Consider the following 17509-nt stretch of genomic DNA (forward strand, 5'->3'; position numbering starts at 1 on the left):
GATGGTCTCCTGCTGGGGTAACCTTGGATATAGACCTGAACATCCCAATCATGCCTGACATCCAGGCCTGGCTGCTGCTACTCCAACCTCTGGCCATGACTGGGCCCCCACATGGCTGGACTGAGTGCTAATCTCTCCTACTTCAAGACTACTGGGCTCGGTAAGCCTTCTCAAGCAAGGCCCCTGTCCTGGTCTGACTCCTCCAGCTTCTCTGGTGCCAGCTCCATGCCCTTCCCCTGAGGCTATGCCCACCCTCCCAGCTCCGGTTCCCCGATGTCCCGCCTGCTAGGTGTGGTTTCTCAGAACTGAGTCTGGAGTTGAGAAATGCGATAGGAAGAGAAGCGGAAGAATTTATCAGTTTCTGGACCTCAGGGGAGGAAAGATTGGCCTCAGAGTAGAATGGATTCTGAGGTAGGTGGAAACTGCAGGGAAATCAATTTCAGATTTTAAACAAGATGGTCTAATAGACAAGGGAGGCTGGTTCTGACATGAGTTTTCTGGGTTCTCTTGTTTATGCCATATCCCCTCTGAACTGTCTTGTGTTTCATCAGAGCTGATCAGTACTTGCTCTGAGGACCCACCACTGCCACACCCTGCAGAATGTTCCTGCAGCCTCTGTGGCCCTCAACAAGGGCCCTGGTCTGCCGCATCACGAATCAGGAGCTCAGGCAAGTCTCAGTGCTGGTCAGCAAGTCACCACGTGTAGATTCCCAAGCTCTGCTGGCCTCTGGTTCCAGACTGTAATGACCTGTTGACCTCCTGGGTCTGGGCAGCCCTAGTCACCTACCTCGTCTGTGGGGCAAGTCTGCAGGGGCAGGACAACCCACCCCTGTCTGAGTGGTCAGTACCAGTATGGCCTCAGGCCACTCAGTCAACACCTGATTGGCCAAAAAGCTGCCAGCAGGTGTTGAGGGAGTCAAAGCAAAACCCACAGATCACGCTGGGCTCAAGAGCACCTCCAGCAGCCCAGAGGCCGCTCTCTTGCGGGGGCTGTGTGGCCTTTGAAGTCTGCTTGCCCCCAAGCTCATGATGCCAGAAGCCAGGAGAGCTGGGTGACAAGGTCAGCCTTCCTTACAAGCCATACATCAGCACCCAGGGCCAAGGGTCTCCTGGACTCAGTGCTCTGGGTCCCGGAGACCAAGGGAGAAGACACACGTCTAGGTGGAGGCCAACTGGGAACCGAGCACTTGGGCCCCGCACTGCTAGGGTTGGCGACCCTACGTCGAGACCACCCCCCCGCCCCAACACACACACACAAGGCAGGCTGCCCTGGGGCCACAACCATTTGAGTATCTCACTGGGCTGAGGAAAGAGCTCTGCACTCTGGGTCTTCCTGCTTCCAGTGGACATGCCCTGCCTGGCCATCTCATGAGAACAGATGGGACAGGCTCTTTCAAGTGGGCAGTGCTGAGCTTGTGCAAAGAGTTGCTGACGTTACCCCTTGGTTGTCTACCCAAGGCCTGCTGTGCAGACCATCAGAACAACAATCTCAGAAAAACTTCACACCAGTCACCAAAGATCATGACCCAAGGTTGGAAGCAGGGCTCAGGTCTGGCTCATGCCTGGTGCTCCTCTATGCAGGACAGTATTTCTTTCATTGCTCTGCAAGTTTTTAAAAAATAAAATCTGCTTTTTGACTCAACTTGTAGGTACATACAGTAGGGAACATAAATTCAGGGGAACCCTGGACTCTGACCCTGCCCCTCACCAGCTGGCAACTTTCCAGGTCCAACCACCACTCTGAGCTCCAGTTTCAGCGTTGAGCTGAGAATCAACTCCCCTCAATGCTCCCCCTAGTCCTGACACTGTCTGGTCTTCACCCACCTCACTTCCGAGGGCAAAGGCAAGGCCAGGAGAAGACCTGCCCACAGAGAAATGCGTGCCATCCTAGACGCCGGCACTTTATCAGCCTCATCTCCTCTAGCTTTGCAACCAGTGCTGAGGTAGGTGATGTCATTCTGGTTTTAAGAAAGGAATTGAGATTAAACAATGTGTTCCAACTAGAGGGTGAGAACTCCTCCCACATTCCAATCTCAGGCTGGGCGCAGTGGCTCACGCCTGTAATCCCAGCACTTTGGGAGGCTGAGGCAGATGGGTTACCTGGGGTCGGGAGTTTGAGACCAGCCTGGCCAACATGGTGAAACCCCATCTCTACTAAAAACACAAAAATTAGCCAGGTGTGGTGGCATGTGCCTGTAATCCCAGCTACTATGGAGGCTGAGGCAGAATCCTTGAACCTGGGAGGCTGAATTTGCAGTGAGCCAAGACTGTACCACTGCGGTCCAGCCTGGTGACAGAGCAAGACTGTCTCAAACAAAACAAGACAAAAAAACTAGAGGACGAGACCTCCTCCGCATTCAAATCTCATTCTGTGGTTCAAAACCCTGCCCTAAAGCACTCCTCAGTTTATTTACAGATTTCACAACCCCAGCTTTTTCCAGAAAAGAGTGTGGACTTTTTTTGGCGGGGGGTGGAGAGAGACAGGGTCTCACTTTGTTGTCCAGGCTGCACTGCAGTGGCGCAATCATGGCTCACCACAGCCTCAAACTACTGAGCTCAAGGGATCCTCCCCTTCAGCCTCTTGAGTAGCTGGGATTACAGGCGCACACCACTAGTCCCAGCTAATTTTATTCTTTGTAAAGATGGGGCCTTGCTATATTGCCCAGGCTGGTCTTAAACTTCTGGGCTCAGGTGATCCTCCTGCCTCAGTTGCCAAAAATGGGGAGACTACAGGCGTGAGCCACTGTATCTGGCATACAGATTTTTTAAACTGAAATTTTAGATGGTCACGAAGATGCCAGCCCTACAGCACTTAGGTGTGAGCTGCACACATTTTAAATCTGGAACAAACAAGAAAGCTTGCAGACTTTCCACAGCTGCCACACACAGTGGGGGTCATCATCTCTAAGCTATTAAGGTTCAGAAATTTCCTGCTTCATATTTATAAATGTGTATCTCACTTAGCAAAATGAATGTGCCCCTCAAAATATGTCTGCAAAAAGCGAGTCTCACTCCTTCAGCAGTGAGCCGGGCACTGAGCTGGCCCTGGGAAGCGCAGTGGTATGACACTGTCCCTGTCCCCAGGACAGGCAGGTGTGGCCGCAGGAAAGACCTGACAGTAGGTAGGCGGGCAGCTGCCGTCCCTCTAAAACCCATCCCTCAGGACCGCCTCTCATCACAGCTTCAGAACTGGAGACCCAGGAAAAAATTCGGCCTCTGGGGAAAACCTGAACCCTAGTGAGACTCTGAAATAGGTCTTTCACGTCACCATGACACATGGGTTTCTTTGCACCAGGCCTTGAGCTCTGCTGATCTGGGATTAATTTTCTGGTGCTCCCACTCCCAGGCAAGGGTGAGAAGAGAGCCTCCTTTTTAGAACTCTTCTCCCTCCAGGGCTGCCGCACCCACACCCAGTACTTTGCAAACCCCTCGCCCCACTCCACCCCACCTGGCCCACTTGGCAGGCTCTGTCCACCTGAGAGCCCTGCAGAGACCTCCCATCTGCTCCGACACCCGCACCGCTGCACCTCAGGCAGCCCCTCCTGCTCCCTGTGCCCTGCCACAGTATGCTGACAGACCCGTCTACTCTACCAGATGGGGCATCCGGGAAGCTGGGCACTGTCCTCACGCCTGTGTCCTCAGCCCATCCTGGCTCCATTAAGCCCCAGGTGCCCAGGAAGCCTCACGCTGTCAGGAGGCACAGATGTGGGTTATGACTCACCCACCACCCACCCCCTCACCCCTTCAGCCTGTGGTCAGCAGGCGAACAGAGCAGAAACCATCAGTAAACACGAGCTTCCGGCCCCAAGTCCTTCCCAGGGTCCAGCTTCACTGCTTCCGGCCTTGCAATGAGCATCCCCTACCTACCCCAACGCATCCCAGCCCTAAGAACAAAGAGGAATGAGGCTCAGTCACTCCCCTGAGGACAGCAGACAGGGTAGGTACATTTTGGAAGCGATCTAGAGCATCAGACAGAGCAGACAAAGAGGCAGGAAGAGAGGTGTGAAGAGCTGGGGAGATCACATCCAATCAGGGTGATGCCGAGGACGGCTTCACAAAGACATGGGCATTAAAGAAAGATGCAGGGTATTTCTGAAACACAAAGACCAGCTCAGACACCATACTGGGTGAGCGGCACACAGGAGACTCCTCCCTCTCTGGAATCATGGAGAACATATCCCGAGGGCTCCGCTCTGAGTGCTCTGCACACACAGGCACCATCTGAGCACCAGACACAGAGGAAGAGAGAGCTGGCGCTCCAAGCCTTGCTCCTGGGTGTGGTCCTTGGCCCAGGGGCAGCAGCTGCACCCAGGAGCTGGCTGCACTGCCCAGTCTAGGACCTGGGCCCCAGGGTGATTCCCCAAACCCATGAGGCTGAGAAGCCTGCTTTGGACACCACCAAGGTCACCTCTTCTTGCCCCATGGCCCCCTTCAGATTGCACAGCATGGTCAGGCTCTGTGTGTCAGGTGCACAGCCATTGGAGTCTCTATTTATAGATCTTTTTAAAAGTTTTCTTGATCCTCAAGTTTTCCTGGAAATAACTTATTTCAAAAGAATTGCTCTGCTTTTTTAAAATACACAACATTTAAAAAATAATAAAGTGCATCTCCCAAATGGATAAACACTCGGACTAGAGTGTCATCTAACCCATGACAGTCTGATACAGTGTTTCTAATACCCTGGCTCAGAATGCAACCATGAGAAAATTCCTTTCCAAAATCCTCCCTCCTGGAAGTTTATGCATCTCAAGATCCTGCGCATTTGCTAACAACCTGCAGGGAAACAGGCTGCTCTGAGTGGGACTGCAGAGTGAAGTCATCCCATTGGAGGTGATTTGTGGCTCTCTTACCCAAACCAATCTCTCCCTATAAGCTCATTCCAGCCTGAAGATTCCAGAACACTCCAGAACTGTGGAGAAGCTGAGCGAGAGAAAGCTGCTCAGGGTGCACTGCCCATGTCGCCCAGAGACCTATGATGTTCTGTGGCTGGAGACCAGCTGCATGGGAGCCTCTTCATTAAAACTTCTCAGATGCTTTGGGAAAAAGTCTCCTAGCAGCCATGGGGCAGGAAGGAGCAGGGGAGTTGGCCCCTCCAAAGGCAGCCAGCCTTCTCCCACCCAAGGAGGCCCAGCCAGAACCTGTGAGGCCGCCACTCAGCACAGATGGGTCCCGTATCTGGGGCCACTCTCTCTGCAGACCCCTGTAGAGGCCGCTGCAGTGGCTCCTCCTCGGCCAAGTCCCTGTGAAATCTCCCCTCCCCTCAGAGGCCTTCCCCGCCCACCCCACTCCCTCTCCCTTGAGTCTGGCTTTGAGGCCTAGCACAGAATGTTCTGCACTTGCCCTTCTCTGTCCTTACTCCTTCACCTCCTCGACTGGAAAGCAAGCTCCATGCATGCGACCAGGGCATGGGTAGTTTCCCTGCTGGCTCCCCAGCACCCAGGACTGTGGCACACAGGAAGCCACAGGGGACAACTGGCAGATGGAGGGGCGGGAAGAGGTCAGGCCTGGTGGTCACACAGGCCTGCACATGGCTGCCCGCAGGCAGGGGTAGGTACATTTTGGGAGCGATCTAGAGCATCAGAGCATCAGACAGAGCAGACCAAGAGGCAGGAAGAGAGGTGTGAACAGTTGGGGAGTCACCTCGCCTCTCTGACTGGGCTCCCTACCCTTGCAGCGACCCCGCAGGCTATTCCAGTAAGACTGAAAGAGATCACGTGCAATACACCTCACACAGGGCTTGGCACAAAATACGCCCTTCATGACTTTTTCTTTGCTTCCACAGAAGGCAAATTAGTACAAAATAATAATACTTTGAGGGCATTTTACAAGAGCCTCATGATCATCTTCCTATTTGTTTCTTACAACAAGAGGAGGCAGGCCAGAGTTTTCTTATTCTCATTTTGCAAAAAAGACTTAAAGCCAGAGAAATACATTTATGAGCCCCAGACTCTTAACAGAGCAGAGACTGAAACCCAGATCTTCCACCCCTGGGTCCAGGGCACCCCTCCCTACATTACCATCTCCTTAGCTGAACAGTGATGGTGTCTGCCAAGGTGGGGCTACAGGCGGGGAACAGGGGGTTCTCCAAGAGCTAAGGATCCAGTTAGGGCCTGGCGCATCAGGTGGGGAGGAAGAGGCACAAGGTCTGCAGACAGTGGGCAACTCTCCCATGCTGCCTTGGGCAAATTCTAAGCATCACTGCACCAAGAGAGATTCTGGGATCTCTAATCAATACAACTTTAATCAACACAACACGAGGCTCAAGCCTGGGGTGCTGCTGCCATGCCCTTCCACACTGGGTATCTGCCACGTTTCCACTATGTGCCTCCAAACAAAGGGGCCTCTAGAAGCGTTCCACTTATTTTATGACTTGTGCATGCCTTTGCTAAAAGATGCTCAATGTTGACCCTCTTCCAAAACAAAGAGGACTTCCAGGACAGGCATCCAGCCAACCTGACATGTTATGCAAGGTCCCTCATGATCTGCCAGGCAGCTGGCACAGCTTCTCAGGTTGCACACTGCCAGGGGCACCACCACACAGATCTGTCATGAAGGCTTCCCCAGAGACGTGGAACGTGGCGGCCTTGGCCCCAGGCTCTACTGTCTTGAATCTGGTTGCTCCTCAACAGCCTCCTCTCCTGCCAACCACAATGGGCCTCTCTCCAGTCCTCTCTACGAGATGTGCTATTTCAGGGACCCAAGGCTTCAACCGAAACATCCTGCCCCTGCTGCCTGTGGAGGTCATGTTATGACGAGTCTGTGACCTCACCCTTGTCAAGCATGTAGCAGAAATAATAAATGATTCAAACCTAAGAGTATCAGAGCCCAGAAGAGAATAGAAATGGTAGACAGTGACTAGCTGGCTGCTTTAGATGTGGTATGAGGGAGACAGCTGGCCCTAGTTCTTCACTCCCCCATAGAAGTATCAGGCAGCCACATCCTTGCAGAGTATCAAGTCTCCTTCCAGCCAGGCACGGTGGCTCACGCTGCACCCAAGGCAGCCCCTCATGCTGCACCCCCTACAGCAGCACATTTCTGAAATGCATGTGAGGACTGGCTTTTCCTCTTGTGCTTCCACCATCACCAGCATTGGGAGGACAAGGCGGGCGGATCACTTGAGGTCAGGAGTTCGAGACCAGCCTAGCCAACATGGCAAAACCTCATCTCAACTAAAAATACAAAAATTAGCCAGGTGTGGTGGCAGGCACCTGTAATCCCTGTAATCCCAGCTACTCGGGAGACTGAGGTAGGAGAATCGCTTAAACCCAGGAGACAGAGGTTGCCATAAGCCAGGATCTTACCGCTGTACTCCAGCCTGGGTGACAGAATGAGACTCCAACTAAAAAAAAAAAAAAAAGTCTCCTTCCCTCCTGCTGGTTTTGACTATGTGACTTGCTTTGGCCAAAAAGATGTTAGCAATCTGTAACAGCAGCACATTTCTGAAATGCATGTGACGGCTGGCTCTTCCTCTTATGCTTCTGCCATTACCAGAACACCACACACCAAGAAGCTTGCTGGTACAACAGAATGAGAAACTGACTCAGCAGAACTGATCCCAAAGCTTAGAGCCAAAGCCATCTGAGCCCAGACCAGATCAGCACCACCCCAGCTGACCCACAGATGTGCGAGTGAGGAACGCATGTCATGACACACTGAGTTTTGGGCTGTTATGCAGCATTAGGTGAAAACAGCTAACACCGATGTTAGGACCAGTATCCTGGAAGCAGTGTCATTTCACCTGAGATGAGAATGCCAAATAAGACCCAGCCATGGGAGAGGCTGGAAGGGCATTCTAGACAGAGAAGACACTCGCAGTGCAAAGGAGACCCCTACAGCACGAGGCACTGCCTTCCCTCAGTCCAGCTCCTGATGCATCTGTGTGTATCTGCCCCAAGAGGACACAGTAAGTACCTGAGGTCACGCGTGTCACCTACATTTGTAGCCCCAGGGCCTTGCATAGCTATTGGGACACAGCAAACATGAGCTGTGTGAACAGCTACGGTGGTAAAAAGAAGCTGAAAGAACAGTGCATTCTCCATCGAAGTGTTCCCCCTTGATAAGAGAGCCAAAATGAAGATAAATATAGAGAAGTGGTTCTCAGCCAGAGGTGGTCAGCCCACCACCAAGACCACTCCGCAGCGTGTCTGGAGACATTTTAGACAGTCATGACTGGGAAAGCAGGTGCTACTGACCCCTGGTGGGTGGAGGCCAGGGATGCAGCTGAACATCCTACACCACACAGGGCAGCCCCACCACAAAGAACCATCCAGCCCCAAATGTCAGTGGAGCCAACGAGGAGAAACCCTGGCCTGGAACAAGGCCTTCTTCCTTTCTAGTTCCCAAATGCTCACAGTGAACTTGCTCAAGCTTTTCTGCTGCAGAATAATGAACTCTGAAGCAATGGTGTGCACAAGCAGATTGATTTTTATGTCAATTGTAGAGTCTGTGGGCTAAGAGGAGAATGCTGCTTATTGAACATAAAGACACAGCAGCCTGATCAATGCACCCACCAAGAAGGCCCACATTTCAGGGGTGTCGATGCTCAAAACCAGAGAATACCATCTGGTCCACTTCCCTGTTTCCATGCAGGAATGGGCAGCTGAGATGTAGCATCTTATCCTAACCTAGGGATTATTCACTTGAACTTTATGGACTAGGCTTTGGAGGAGCTGGTGAACCCCTAAAAGTAGGGGAGAAATCACACTTTGCCCATCTCTGGGAAGCAAGTCCATTGCTCTCATCAGATTCTCCTAATTACCCCAGATGACTGAGAACCACAAAACTCCTCAAAAGCTCCCCCATCCTCTTACTGCTTCACTAGACACACAAACATCTGCTCACAGCATTTCCTGTCTCCTCTTACTGATGTGACCTCAGTAGTCACCTTGGTCTCTTTCTCCAGGCCAAATAATTCCAATTCTACTTGAAGTCCATTTTAATGCCAAATCATGTTTGGTCTCAGGTCTTTTTTAAAAGTGATCAATTCAACCCTATTGAGTACTCTGGTGAGTGGCAGACCCCACACTGGGCCCTGGAGATTATAAAATTACCTCAAGGAGCGGAATCTACTGACAGTAAAGAAGGTAGCAGTGGCCGGGCCTGGTGGCTCACATCTGTAATCCCAGCACTTTGGGAGGCTGAGGCAGGTGGATCACTTGAGGTCAGGAGTTTGAGACCATCCTGGGCAACTTGGTGAAACTCCATCTCTACTGAAAATACAAAAATTAGCTGGGTATACGGTGGCACACGCCTGTAGTTCCAGTTATTGGGAGGCTGAGGCACAAGAATTGCTTGAACCTGGGAGGTGGAGGTTGCAGTGGGCTAAGATCATACCACTGTACTCCTCCAGCCTGGGTGACGGAGTGAGACTCTGTCTCAAAAAAAGCAGCAGCTAGCAGTGAACAGAGCATGAGCAGATCCATTCTGAGGGAGAGTGGAGAAGCCAGCAAAAGCCCCCACGAGGGAGGAAAGCTTGGGCTGGCCACTCAGTTGCAGTTTTCACACGTTCTGAAGACACAGGGCTTTCACACATATTTGAGCATATAGATTCTGGATGATAAAGAAAATTCAAACCAATTTCTAGCTGACGGCCAATACGAAGTGAGGCCGGATGAGAACAGGGCTCCACGCTTTCGCGCATGCTTTCCCACCTGTAAGCAACACTGGGTACATTCACTGCACAGATCCCCTGACCGTCTGGAACTGCCTTTAGATGAACTTGAAAACAAATGTACCAGCTCGGAGGAAGACAAGTGTATAATCTGGAGACAGAAGATATTTAGGAATCCAGATACAGCATCACACAAACTTAAAATGTAAAAACTTGAAAGGAACAGATCACTGGTGATACAAAAACACCAAGGCCTTCTCTCGTGTTTGTGCACATGCAACAGAGCAAACTCTTTGGATTCTAAAACTCCCTACACCTTTCAATTCATAAAATGACATTTTGAGAGTAAAATTTTTTGCACACCCTCTGCAGCAAAAACCGTACTATGTGCTCTCCTGAATCACAGCTTCCTCCTTAGGGTTTGATTCCGCTTTTTTCTCCCCTTTAGTCCTTCTAGGGGTTTCTCAGCAATTTCCTTCTTCCCTACAGCCTCTCGCAGCTTTCTCGGGGACATTTGGCCCTTTTCTTTTTCCCAGTCACTGGTTCGGATGCAACCCTTCCGCACTGCTTCCGAGTTCCTATTTTTCTAGTTCAGTGTTTCTAAGCCAGGCGCACCAGCATCCCAAGGTGACCTGGTTAAAATGGGAGATTCCAGGGTCCTAGCCCACAGAATCCCCAGCATTTGCATCTGTGCCCTTCTCCAGGTGATTCTCTTCTATGGAATCACTGTTCAAGGTGGAGTCTAGATATGAAAACAAGGCAAGAGCTTCCAGCCTTCCTGGGTCTTTAAACACTCATGCTGCTGCTTTAGGCCATCATCCTACGCCTATTTTTCTTCTATGCATTTATTGTTTTTTTCTTCTATGCATTTTTTTCTTTTCTTCCCCCGAGATGGAGTCTCACTCTGTTGCCCAGGCTGGAGTGCAGTGGAGTGATCTCAGCTCACTGCAATCTCCACCTCCCAGGTTCAAGCAATTCTCTGCCTCAGCCTCCCTAGTAGCTGGGATTATAGGTACCTACCACCACACCTGGCTAATTTTTCTATTTTTAGTCGGCGGGGTGGGGTGGGGGGTGGGGGGTGGGGGTGGTTTCACCATCTTGGCCAGGCTTGTCTTGAACTCCTGACTTTGTGATCTACCCAACTCAGCCTCCCAAAGTGCTGAGATTACAGTTATGAGCCATCTTTTTTTTTTTTTTTGAGACAGAGTCTCGCTCTATTGCTCAGGCTGGGGTGCAGTGGTACAATCTCATCTCACTGCAACCTCTGCCTCCCAGGTTTGAGTGATTTTCCTGCCTCAGCCTCCTGAGTAGCTGGAATTACAGGCACCTGCCACCATGCCCAGCTAATTTTTGTATTTTTAGTAGAGACGGAGTTCCGCCATGTTGGCCAGGCTGATCTTGGAACTCCTGACCTCAAATGATCCACCTGCCTCAGCCTCCCAAAGTGCTGGGATTACAGGCGTGAGCCACCACACCTGGCCCTCATTTTCTAACAATCGTCTGATCCCTGGTTCACCCCCACTTGGAGTTAGGTACCTCCTTACCATCCTTTTACCTTCTGACCAGCATCTCCCCTACACATTCAAAGCTCCATCCACAGCGGTGTTTCCCACCTGTTGATGCTGCTTCATGTCTCCTGCGTTTAATTCCGTTCCCTGGTTTTCAATTCAGATTTAAATTCCTTTCCAAGTTTCCTCCTTTTTGTCCCGAGAGACTCTAGTCTGGCAGGTCACGGACCAGACCTCTCAATGCAGCCTCCTAGTCACATGACAGAGACTTCCATATTCCAAAATTCAGGTTCGAAGCCCTGGAGAACTATCAGCTCTCCTAAATTCCAGTTCCTCAGCCTCTGCCAGCTTGATGAGCATCACCTGCGGTGCGCCCCCACCCCTGCTCAGCAGATCCCAACTGTGGCTGTGCCTTAGAGTGACCTGGGGAGTTATGCCCAGGCAGCACCCACAAAGGTGGAACCAGAGGCCCAGACACTGGTATTGCTGAAAAGCTTCCAGGAGACTTACAATGTGACCAGGAATGGGAAACGCTAAAGTCAATGTGAACACCTAAGCTTGTCACGGTCTCCCCAACCAGCCCTGATCCGCAGGTCCCAGTCCTGCCATCCAGCTAGGAACACCGCATCCAACATGGCGCGGGTCCTCAGTGACACTGGCTGAAGGCCTGAACCTGCACCACCTGCTCTGTCTCACTGGGCTCATTTCTGTACCTCCAGCGGGTCCTTTGTCCCATCTGGTCTTCCCAGGTAAAAGCCCCTGGGGCTTCTTTTTCCTCACTCTTGCTGCCACCACCTGGCTCACATCCTCCCCTCCTAGAGGGCTGGGGACAGACTCATCTCCCTGGTCCTGCCAATCCACCCTGGAACAACATTAATCTTCCAAAATAATATTTTTGCAAGTACCACCTTCTGCTCAAAACACCTCAATAGCTGCCAAGTGTCCAAGAGTTCAAAATCTTCATTCTGGCATTTGGGGTCCTGTATACTCTGGGCTTTATCATGAACTTGAAACTAAACCACCCCCCCCACCCCCCCACCACCAACAGCTGCTCCCTGAGGTAAACCATCTACTTTAGCCAAGCTGACGTCCTTGGCATAGCACCAAGTGCCCCTCTGACCTCAGCACACGCAGCAGCCCGTATTTTGAGAGCCCTTAAACGTTCCCATGAAAGTGCCTGGCGAGGAAGCCTCTCATTTTACTTGGTAATATATGTGGATCCTGCATTCTAATCAATCAAATCCATGTTTGTATTATCAGTATTTTTAAGTGTTTAAAAGTATTTGCCAAACAGATGTGTCCATCTGTTACAGTATAAGCCCCACGAGGGCAGGGACATCTGTCCCGATCCCCACTGTGTTCCCAGCACTCAGTAACACCCGCCACAATGACCGCTGGGTGAAGGAATGAATCCATGGAGGAAGGAGGAAGAAAGGAAATGCCAACTCCATGGTCTTCCTGTGTCTTCACAGCCCCCAATGTGGGAAGCATGCACTTAGAATGCCCCTCCCCACCTGGCCACCTTCTGCCGCCACCTCGAAATCTAGCTGAACCCCGCCTTCCCCATCAAGCCCACCTGAGCCTCCTTCTCTGCACTGTGTTTGGTAAACATGCCTCACCTCCACCTGAACCTTGCAAAGGGCCAGGTGGGAAGATAAACCTCCCTAAGATCTTTCCACAAGACCTGGGCACGGAACCCAATCACCTCACTCTCTGCCCTCCTGCTCCACCTTGACACAGAAATTCCAAAGCTCAGGGTCACGACCAGCAGGAGTGAAGGGAGAAGACCCCTGCCCTGAGATGAGTGTGAGCCGTGCTGCCAGCCCAGTCCTCTGTCACTCATCATCCAGCTCCCAGCAGCGCAAAAGCTCTACTCTCCTTAGAAACTAGAGCTGGTTCCGGGCGATGCCCACGGACTCACTGCTCTCACTCACTAGGATGAGCCTGCCTTGGGGAGGGGAGGGGAAAAGCCCAGCTGGCAAGAAGGCTGCCGTTTGCCCCGAGTGGATTAGGTAAGCTGCTGCCAGAGCAAGCTGGTCCCCGGGCTCTGCTTAATGGACACTGGACCCAGCTGACACAAAGGGCTGCACATCACCAGCCCGACAGTCCCCCACAAGTGTCACCCCATGGCTCATTCTTGGTCTAACTTCCCCAAGCAGCCCCAGCTTTTTTCCTGTATCAGTCCGCTTTCACACTATCAAGAACTGCCTGTGACTGGGTAATTCCTAAAGGAAAGAGGTTTAATTGACTCACAGTTCAGCATGGCTGAGGAGGCCTGGAGAAATTTACAAGCATGATGGAAGGCGAAGGGGACGCAAGACACCTCCTTCATAAGGCAGCAGGAAGACGTGCCGAGTGAAGTGGGGAGGAGCCCCTTATACAACCATCAGATCTTGCGAGAACTCACTCACTATCACGAGAACAGCATGGGGGAAACTGCCCCATGATTCAACGACCTCCACCTGGTCTCTCCCTTGATGCATAGGGATGATGGGGATTACAATTCAAGATAAGACTTGGGTGGGGCTCAAAGCCTAACTATCACTTACTCTCTCCAGCCTTCCACCTGCGAGCTCCACGTTCCTTTCCCTCAGACCAGCCCAGCCACTGCACCTGCGGGGATTTTCACAGCTTGGGAACACTCGGGGCTGCCAAGAGGTCGAAAGCCAGGCCCAGAGTCCCGAGGGGTTCACCGGCATCACACAGCGATGGGAGTGATGGCTCCTGCAGGGGTCCGGTTCCCCCGGCATCTGGCTCTGTGGGTTCCCATGACCACGTGTCCCCAGCCCACTCTGTTCCCCCAACACACCTCCTCTCAGTGAGGCCAACACTCGGGACAGGAAAGCACGGCGATGAGGAATGCAGCCCCAAACTCAGGCTGGAGTGGAATTTCCATCTCCATCATGGGCCTGGGCCTTGGAAGTTGCCACACTTTAAGCTCACTCCCTCCTCTGCGAAATGCAAATAACCACAGGCCCATCTCAGGGTGGGCTGGAGAATTCTCTGCGATGTGTGTAAAGAGCCCAGCATCAGACTGTGCCAAACACACAATACGTCTAAGTGTTACCTATTATGAATAGGCATATTATTAATTCCCAAGGTTACTCCTGAGCTGTATTCCCAATTCTCCAGCTTTCCAAGTCTCCTTGAATGAGTCAAGATCATTTCAATCACCTGGAAAGGCGATGTGTGTCAATGGTCCCCAAATTTGGCTGTGCTGACATTTCAAGGCTCCACCCTCAAACACTGCCTTGTACACAGTAGGTCCTCTATGTACACAGATTCAACAAAACTCTTTTGATCACAAACATTCAAACACATTCGGAACATCAAAAACATTCCAACCACAACAGCTCTCAACTGCGTTCCCGCCCCCTGGTCCTCCCCACTCCCCATCTGACCTCTGAGATGGAATGCTGCCTGCAACACTGTGCACTGGCTGGCAGTGTAGCTCCACATCCTGGCCCCAGGACCCTGCCACCCAGCTGGACGGCTCAGCTCCTGTCCCATCCCTTTCCCTGTCTCATACTGGGAAGCCCCTCATGGCAATGCCAGCACCTGCTAGAGCCACCTGCCTGTGCTGAACTGACTGACTACCTCCCAGCCCACAGTGGCTGCCTGGTGTCTGGGGACACTGATTAACCTCCACACCATTAGTCAACAAGTCCTCCTCCAGCCCCTGTAAGAGGAGGCAGTGCGATGCTGTGGAATGAGCACTGGCTTTGGAGCCAAACTGGCTCATGTTCTATGATTCCTTAGAAAATCTCTTAAAACCTCCCTCTGCAACCTTCTCACATGGAAAACCGTGAGAATTAGTGGCTATTAGTATGTCTTAGCTCATATATATGTATTTTATTTTACCAAATTGGTGGAAAGGGCCTGGTGCAGTGGCTCACACCTGTAATCCCAGCACTTTGGGAGGTCAAGACAGGTAGATCACCTGAGGTCAAGAGTTCAAGACCAGCCTGACCAATATGGTAAAACCCCGTCTCTAACTGAAAATATAAAAATTAGCTGGGCGTGGTGGCATGCACCTTTAGTCCCAGTTACTCGGGAGGCTCAGACAGGAGAATTGCTTGAACTCGGGAGGTGGAGGTTTCAGTGAGCCGAGGTAACATCACTGTACTCCAGCCTGGGCAACAGAGCGAGACTCAATCTCAAAAAAAAAAAAAAAAGTGGATAGGCTGCAGAAAACTCAACTGTTTTTATTTCATTTATTGATACACGCACTTTATACTAACACTATCTTCAGTTTATAATGAGTAAGGAAGGACTGAAAGCTATTAGGGTGTGACCTATCTTCTCCGCTTTCTGCGTCATTAATTTCAGCACTAAATGGTTGGCTAATACAGGGAAGCAAGATGAAAAAGAGATGATGGAGTTCTTGGGATGCTCGTGTTTCTCAGAATGTCACTGTCTTCTTTCTGTATTGGAAGCAAGTTGTAGTTTGAACAGAAAGCATGAGATCTCAGAGCTGTCAGCACCTCCACTTACTCTGCTGTGGATGCAACATGTTGTCTCGTGCTGAACTCCTAGACATCGTGAATTCACCAGAACAATATGCAAATGGGACAGCAACGAATGGCAGACACTCACACTGTGTGTATTTCTTTAGCACACATGCACATTCCATTGTCTCAGCAGACTTCAGTTGCAAAACGTAAGTTCAAAAATAAAATTGTTGGCCGGGTGCAGTGGCTCACGCCTGCAATCCCAGCACTTTGGGAAGCTGAGGCAAGTGGGTCACTTGAGGCCAGGAGTTTGAGACCAGCCTAGCGAACATGGTGAAATGCCATCTCTACTGAAATTACAAAATTAGCTGGGCGCGATAGTGCACGCCTGTAATTCCAGCTACTTGGGAGGCTGAGGCAGGAGAATTGCTTGAACCCGGGGAGGCAGAGGTTGCGGTGAGCCGAGACCACACCATTGCTCTCCAGCCTGGGCAACAAGAGCCAAACTCCATCTCAAAAAAATACATAAATAAAATAAAATAGTTAAGAATTTCTGGACTGCACAAGTCATATGCTCATAAAGCCAACCTTCCTTAAAAAGAGAACATTCAGACTTTCACTATAAAATATGATGTAGGTTTTGCAAAGATGCTCTTTCTCAAGTTGAAGAAATTGTCTTCTTTTCCTAGTTTGCTAAGAGTTATTATCTGAATGAATGTTGAATTTTGTCAAATGCTTTTTTGTGCATTTGACAAAATTGGGATGATCATATGGGTTTTCCTTTTTAGTTGGCTAATGTTAAATTGCACTGATTTTTAGATGTTAAAACCAGCCTGTATTCCACTGCAAATCCCTACTTGGTCATTATACATGATTCTTTTTATATCTTTCCAGGTTTTATTTGCTAATATTCTGTTAAAGGCTTTTGCTTACATGCTCATGAGGGATAGTCATCTGTAGTTTTTTTTTTTTTTTTAATTGTAATGTCTTTGTCTGGTATTGATGTCAGGGCAGTACTGAATTCATAAAATAAGCTGGGAAATGTTCCCTCCCCTTCTACTTTCTGATAAAGTTTATGTGGATTTGGCATTTCATAATTTTAAATGTCTGATGAAATTCAGCACTGAAGGCATCTGAGGCTGGAGTTTCCTTTGTGGAAGATTTTAAACCAAAATTCAATTTCTACAATGGATATGGGCTATTCAACATTGATAGTTTGTGTCTCTCAAGTGATTTGTCCAATTCATCTAAGTTGTCCAACGTATCAGCACACAGTTGTAGATGACATCATCTCATGACTCTCTGAGTGTCTGTAGGATCTGTATTCATGCTTCACCTGCATCCTGGTACTGGTCATTTGTGTCCTCCCTCATTTTCCCAATCATCCAGCTAGAGGATTATCTATTTTATTGACCTTTGCAAACAACCAGCTTTGGAGTCACTGATTTGTAATGTTTGCCCACTAATTTTTTTTCTGTTTCTTTCTCTGGATTTAGTTTTGCTACTTAAGGTAGAAGCATCAATCACAAACTTTAGACCTTTCTTCTTCTTTTTTTTTTCTTCCAGAAATAAAGTCCTGCTCTGTCACCCAGGCTGGAGTGCAGTGGCACCATCTCAGCTCACTGCAACCTCCACCTTCCAGGTTCAAGCAATTCTCATGCCTCAGCCACCCAAGTAGATGGAATTATAGTCACATGCCACCACACCCAGCTATTTTCTCATATTTTAGTAGAGACAGGGTTTCGCCATGTTGGCCAGGCTGGACTTGAACTCCTGGCCTCAAGGATCTGCCTGCCTCGGCCTCCCAAAGTGGTGGCATTACAGGCACAAGCCACCGTGCCTGGCCTAGACCTTTCTTCTTTATTAATAGTCCCCCTTATCTGCAGCCTCCCTTTTTGCAGTTTCAGCTACCTGAGGTCAACCACAGTCCAAAAATACTA

General features: G+C 50.3%; 1 protein-coding gene across 2 annotated transcripts in view; it reads right to left on the minus strand.

The window, feature by feature from the left end:
- Positions 1-17509, minus strand: part of ADCY3 (adenylate cyclase 3) — a 105972-nt gene that overhangs the window by 55868 nt on the left and 32595 nt on the right. The window lies entirely within an intron of this gene.

Source organism: Aotus nancymaae, unplaced genomic scaffold, assembly GCF_030222135.1.
Source record: "Aotus nancymaae isolate 86718 unplaced genomic scaffold, 86718_ANA_hifiasm-v0.15.2.pri h1tg000057l, whole genome shotgun sequence".
Classification (NCBI taxonomy): domain Eukaryota; kingdom Metazoa; phylum Chordata; class Mammalia; order Primates; family Aotidae; genus Aotus; species Aotus nancymaae.